The following is a 7,382-nucleotide window of genomic DNA, read 5'->3' as shown; positions in this document are numbered from 1 at the left end:
ATGTACTGTTTATACACAGACACGTGTTATAATTATTTATTTTTTAATAACGTAAATATGTAATCATTTAAACAAATGTAAAATGTGTCTGAAATACACCCGATTGAGGTGGAATAGAATAGGCTTAATTATGAATGATCATAATATTGACTTTCTCAGGAAATGTAGAAATTGCTATCATTCAGTTAAAAAAGAAAAACATGGAGTGCAGATTTATATTTGGCAGAAAAATGAGAAAAGATTTATAAAGACAATAGATTTGTGGGCTGAACAATTTTAAGAAAATGATGCAAATAATACAAAGTGGGAATTTCTGTTACGGAAGCATAATACTCACAGTCATACAGTATTCAGATATTAATTACTGTGGCCTCAGGCTAAACATTTTAAAGTAGCTTATCTGTAAGAAAAATAATTGTAACTAAAGAAGTACAAGTATCTACAGTAATTTCCTAAGGACTGGAAGTGCAATTGGTTTAAATAATAAAGTCAAGAAAAGGGCATTTTAAATCCATTAAATCTCTCCCTTTCTGAAGACTCTTAAACAGGTGATACATCTCTTACAGTTATCTTTTATCTTTTTATTTTTTTATCTTATCTTTTTTCTATTGGTCTTAAAACTTTTCACATTTGGTAATTACATGAGCAACCTCACCCAGATTTCTTTTACATCTTTAAGTCTGAGGTGAATAACTGAAAAGAGCTCAAGAAACTGCCCACAATATGCAGAAATGAAGAACATAAACAATCAAAGTAGATGTCTTTGTTTTCTTCCAGAAACATATTTATTGGAGATATCCACCATGTTTTATTAATGAAAATATAGTGTGAGTCACATACTGTAGTATATGTGTAGGATAATAAACTAGACTGAAGAATGATGCAGCTCTAGTTGACAACTCTGTAAGGAGTACAGACACCTGACAAGTCCAGTGTTTTATTGCGTCAGGAATTTTCTTGGGATGGGCTTATGATACAGTAACTCACAAAACGGGCCACATGAGCATGTACTGTGCTTTAAAAAGAGCATCCAAGTGTCTCTGCGTTGTCTATTATGAAATGAGCACAGGGGTGACAATCTGGAGTACTTGATAGGTGTCTGGACTCCTGACGTAAAACCCATGGATTTTAATCTCAACTAGGAACACTTGAACTAAATTTCTCCATCAAGCAAATTCAGCTGCAAAAATGGAGTCCCAGATTGCTACACTATGTAGAAAAAAAAGTAATGCAAAGCTCTGAGATAATTCTCCAGATAGTGAAATAAATGAATCGTATACATCTTGCATAAAGAATGGCACTAACACCTCACTTGAGTAACAGTGATTAATGTCTTGTTGGCATGATGGAATTCAAGATCACTCACTCTACTCACTCACGAAACAAATACTGATACTGAAATACATCTGTTAGACCTTATACACAGCTCAGTGACCTGGAAACTGCATTGGTGGTCTGCTGGTATTTGCTAATATCAATGACAAGTATCAGAAAAGAGAGACACATTCATCTCCAAAGGTTTCCTCCTCAGTGGCTAACACATTTAAGGCAAAATGCAATTTCTGTTGCAGCAGAGTTATAGATCGAAGGTCTTCAGCACTAAAAGGCAGAGGCAGGATCAAGGCGAACTGTTCTCCCCTGGGGAAGAAGCAGTGGGTGAGAAGGTTTTTATCAAAGACAGTTTTTCAAAGAACTAAATCCAAAATATCAAGCTGGAAATTACATCCTGTGTTTACAGCATGGCGAGCCAAAGTCCAGATACACAAAAAAGGAAAGAACACATTAAATATCTTACTAAAGTAACATTATCTTCTGCAAAAATAAAAAAATAGAGCTTGAAGCAAATCATATTCAATACATTCTTTACTTTGATATGCATGATTACAGCAGTCTTTAAAATTAATATTTTTAATTGATCGGTTTAGTATTGCTCAATTTCAGTAAACCACAGAGAAAACCTTGCTCTTCCTTGGTCTAGCTGTTAATGTGAGCTGAATGTAAATTGTTAGCACATTACTCTTCAGTTTTATCTGTCTGCAGTCTATCCAATTTATTATTTTGATCCATTATTCTGTCTTGCAGCATAAAAGTTCAGATCGAGAGGGCAGTCACAATGCACTGTGATATTTTTATTTAGAAGCATAATCTCCTCAGAATGTACAGTAGCAAAGGCTTAATGGTGAACACTCAGTCTATATAGTATATGAAAGATAGATTTGGGTTCTTTGCATGAGCATACAGTATGCATCTTTTCTCCTAGAACAAACACATCTCTATGAATTACAGTACCTATCCTTCCATTTAATCACAGAGCTCACTATTTAAAAGTATTTTGTGAGAGTTGTGGGATTTGAGAAAAAAACTATTCAATCATGCTGTGCAGGCTGAAGCCCTGGCTTCTATCAGAAAGTGAGTGTGATTCTTGGATCAATTAGCTATTAGTAGTCTAATCAGTAGCCTCCTCTTGTTAGTATTTTCTTATATTCTTATGTTCCTGAATGGTAAGTTCAAAACAAAAGCACAAAAATAGGTACAGTATATGACTGAGTATGTGACCTCAACTTCAGTTTGCATATATACTGTACAGTTGTTTGGAAGTTTTGCAAAACTGTTAGAATCCATGAAAAAACTAAATGTAACCTAAACTAAAAAAGGCTGACCTAGAAGTGGTCTATGTCTACTGTAGTTCACAAGTGACAGATGAGTGTCTCTTGAAAGAAATGACAGCTAAATTGTTTCAACCTTATTTGTATGCTCATTTTCATCACCCAAATATCCATGCTAAACAAAAAACAAAACAATCTTTAATCCATGTGGTCACAGATGACTCTTTTGGGTCCCAAACAATGTGTTTCAACTGGTCTGTGGTTTAGGTTAATTGCAAAGACATAATTATCATTCGTTGGAAGTGATGCTAAAGTTATAAGGATTTTTTCACACTTTGAGGCTCAAGACAGCTTTAGGACAAGTGATTTTTGCTCCTTTCTGAAATTTTTTTTCAGAAACTCTTCTGACAGATTGCTCTTGGCTGCCTGGATGGCGTGCTGCACCGTTTGATAATCCCACCGCAAATCTGAATCAGTGGGATAGAAGTTGAAAGAAAACATTAGGAAATATAAAGAGCTTTCCTCAATGGTTTAAATTGTTTCTCAGTCATATAATTTTATTCAGGGAACATGTCAAAATCCAATGACTGGAGGGCTTCATAGATGATTGCGCAACTGCTCAGTTGAAGCCCCAGCTAGGGTTAGGGTTAGCATTCACACACTGCTTTGTCAATTTTTATGCTCAGCGGCGGATTTTTGGGCCCAAGCCTGCTTGAGAACGAGTGTTTTTTTGCTCCTTTCTGAAAATGTGTTTTTCAGAATCTCTTGGGTGCCTGGATGGCACCCTTCAATGTTCAGTGATTCCATCACAAAACTGAATCAGTGGGATAGAAGTTGAAAGAGGATGTTAGGGAATCTAATGCATTTGAAAGAGCTTTGATCAATGGTTTAAATTGTTTCTCAATCATACAATTTTATTGGAGGAACATGTCAAAATCCGATTAATGGAAGGCTTCATAGATTGCGCAACTGCTCAGTTGAAGCCCCAGCTAGGGTTAGGGTTAGCATTCACACACTATTTCTTGCTCAGTGCCGGCACAGGCTTAATAAACAAGTAACTACAGTATATGCGATGGATAGTTTACTGTATCATAAATAATTAAAATAATTTTAATCAAGGTGTTGTTTAAAGTTATTTTGTATTTTTTATTACTGTATACTGCATTCCCTTTTTACAAATCTTATAGTCACTTTCAAATTATTGTTATTAAATATTTTTATTAAGTGGGTTCTATATAAAATGTTTTCTATTAAATGAATACGTGTTCACTCTTTCCATTCAAGTTTTCCAACTATTCAACTGAGAGCTAAATAAGGAAGTCTATTCAAAAGTCTAAGCATTTCATCATAACCCTCTAAGGCTTCTCTTACAATTTTCTTACAAATCATAACTTCTTGTTACATACAGTACACACATCTTCCTTAAATATTATACATACTTTTCTTCAAAAACAACATTTCAACAGTGAGGAGATCTTTTAATCACATCACTCCAAAAAGGTTTGAGCCACTTATCTCTTTTGGTTGATAAGGTACCACTTGAAGAATTAGTGGTTCAATTGTGTTTTCCTGATCTGTATTCTCTAGCTTGAGGATATTTTGTTTTCTTCTTTTGCTATTACATTACTTGTTATGACCCAGTACAGTTGTATGCAAACGTTTGGGCACCCCTGGCCAACCTACATGTTTTGTTGATTATCTAAGTGAAAAGAAGTTAACACAACCTCTGCAGCAAACAAACTTAAACTTGACATATTTCTTCAAATTTTAATGCATGGTTACCATTTATTTGCTGAATTTAACAGATTGAAAAAAAGAGTAAATGTGTCATGTGCAAGCATATGGGCACCCTATCAGTCAGTACTTAGTAACACCCTCTTCGGCAGAAAACACAGCCTCCAAACGTGTCTTCTTTTACCCACTCTTCCTTGCAGAACACTTCGAGTTCAGAAATATTCTTAGGTCATTTTGCATGCACTGCATGTTTGAGATCTACCCACAGATTTTCAATAATATTCAAGTCTGGGGACTGTGAAGGGCATTCCAAAACCTTAATCTTTCGTTTCTTGAAGTAGTTCATGGTTGATTTTGAGGTACAGTATGTTTTGGATCATTGTCTTGTTTTAATATCCAACCTCTTTTCATCTTCAGTTTCCTCACTTACTGTGGGACATTAGCTTCCAGGATTTGTTGATACTAAGTAGAATCCATTCTTCCCTCTACCCGCACAATACTTCCTGTGCCACTGGCTGCCACACAACCCCAAAGCATAACAGATCCACCCCCATGCTTAACAGTTGGCAAGGTGTTCTTTTCTTCAAATGCTTCTCCTTTCTTTCTCCAAATGTACCTTTGGTGATTGTAGCCAAAGAGTTCAATTTTTACTTTATCAGACCACAGCACTCTGGCTTATCTAGGTGTTGTGTTTCATACTTCAGATGTTGACTTTTGTAATGAGATCGCAGGTAAGGTTTCCTTCTGATCACTCTTCCATGCAGATCATGTTTGTGCAAGCAACGCTGCACAGTGGACCCTTGCACCACTACTCCTGTGCCAGCTAAACCTTCCTGCAGGTCCTTTGCAGTGATATAAGGGATTTTACTATGCGTTCCTGACCAGTCTATGAGCAGTTCTATTGGAGATTTTTCTTGGTCTTTCACATCTTATCTTGACTTCAACAGTTCCCCTTAACTGGCATTTCTTAATGACATTTCTGATGGTGGAAATTGCAAGCAGGAAGCATTAAGATATCTTTTTATAGCTTTTCCCTGCTTTGTAAGAGTCAATTATATTTTTCTTCTGATCCTCAGTCAGCTGCTTAGGGGAGGCCATGGTTGTTGAGTGTAAGCACAACGCCCTGAGAGTTTCAATTAGTCAGAGAATTTATTAAGTTCTGGAATTGTCATCACCTGACTTAGACTAAGGCCCAACGAGTCAATTAAGTTCTGAGACCTTACAAAAAAATAACACTAGCGGATCAACTGGAAGGGTACCCAAACTTTTACACATGCCACATTTACTATTTTTTTTTCAATCTGTTAAATTCAGCAAATAAATAGTAACTCTGCATTAAAATAGCAGAAATATGTCAAGTTTAAGTTTGTTTGCTGCAGAGGTGTTAACTTCTTTTCACTTAGAAAATCAACAAAACATGTAATTTGGCCAAACGTTTGCATACAGCTGTACAGTATATTGCTTTTTGGGCTCGTTGCTTATACTTTTCTTTTCCCAAATGGGCTTTATGAATCATCCCTAACATTTCTTTTCTGAAGCAACCAGGCATTGCAATTTTCCTTCCTTTGTATGTAATCTCTTCTATCATGGGAAATTTTGTTAATCAATTCCAATATTCTTGTACATCTCACACATAGTCCAGTTTTATTTCTGGCCAACTCTGTTGTATTGTGGTCTGCAGGCTCCTCAATGTGGTTGACTTCCAACTTCTTCATAAAAGTAATATTCACTAATATCAAACTAAAGTACACTTTGTCATTGCATTGTCATTGGGGACCTCCTTCTTTTCTGTTTTTGCTTTTTAATGTAACAGCTCTTGACAATGTGTAGGCAGTGCACATTAATTTACTTGAGTGTACCAAGTGTCCAGTGTATATTTATGTAGCTTAATCATCCTCTGGACAGAGTGAAAGTCATTCAGCAATTTCTGCATCAATTAATTTATGGTCCATTTTTACAACTGCTTGCCCTGACATAAATTAATGGAATCTCTCACATGCAAATGTAAAGTTTAGAAGCTCTTTTAAAATTTGAGAAGATCTCACTCAGCAAAACATGTATAATGCTAATTGTCAGTAATCATCACACTATAGTATATTACCTCCAAGGCCATACTGCAGATCATTTGCCAAGATCTTGGTGAGCTTGTTTGGAACTCAAAATGCCTATTTGGCATTCTGCTCATACATCCAAATCCATTTAGTTATCTTTGGTGTCAGTTTGCATAAATTTGACTATTAATTCTGAAAAATTGGCTACTGTATGAACCTTTGCATGTTATTGATCATCCTCTTAAATGTCTGTGTTTCTTGCTTTGTCAACATGGCATGTTAGGGATTGATGAAACTTATTTACCTTTGCTGTTGATCACATCTGCTATAAAATTTAATCTGCACTGCTCATACACTTTATTCAATTTCAAACTTGTAGCTCTGGTTGGATCAGGACTTTAAGTCTGGTATTGTGCTCTTCCTAAATGACATTGCCCATCAAAGTATCGCTCTTTCTAGAAGTCCAAGACATGTTGGCTTGTGATACACAGTACATCAGGAACATTCCCTGAATGGAAAGTATAGATTCCTAAGGGTATCAGACATGCACAACTTTGATTACATCTGATTTGATCTGCCATCTTCCTGAAGTATGATGGACTTTCTTTTAGCTTAACTACACAATTTAGTTGTTTTAAACTTATGTTTTTCCCCTTTCAAGACATCTGCTCAGTCCCAAGAAACAGTTAATCTCATAGAGGTGCTTGTTGTCTCACCATGTTCTGTGGATCAACTTTTTGGTCTTTAAAAAAAATCCACAATAAGAGCCAGAACAGATGAATTTCTGTTGAAGTCTGTAGTAAAGTGATATATACATAAATAAATGTATAAGTTTTATTTGGAAGTAATAGTCCACCCCATTTTCCTAAGTTGTAGGAGTAACCCAGCTGTTATAGTTTTGGCGCCAGAAAGCAAAGGAGAAAACCTGGAAGAACTGGGGAGCTTGAGTTCAGTTGAAGAGAGCTAGCGTGAGAGTAAGAAGTCGGATCAG

This window comes from Lepisosteus platostomus, chromosome 4 (genome assembly GCF_059453375.1).
Source record: "Lepisosteus platostomus isolate fLepPlt1 chromosome 4, fLepPlt1.hap1, whole genome shotgun sequence".
Taxonomy (NCBI): domain Eukaryota; kingdom Metazoa; phylum Chordata; class Actinopteri; order Semionotiformes; family Lepisosteidae; genus Lepisosteus; species Lepisosteus platostomus.
This window is presented reverse-complemented; position numbering follows the sequence as displayed.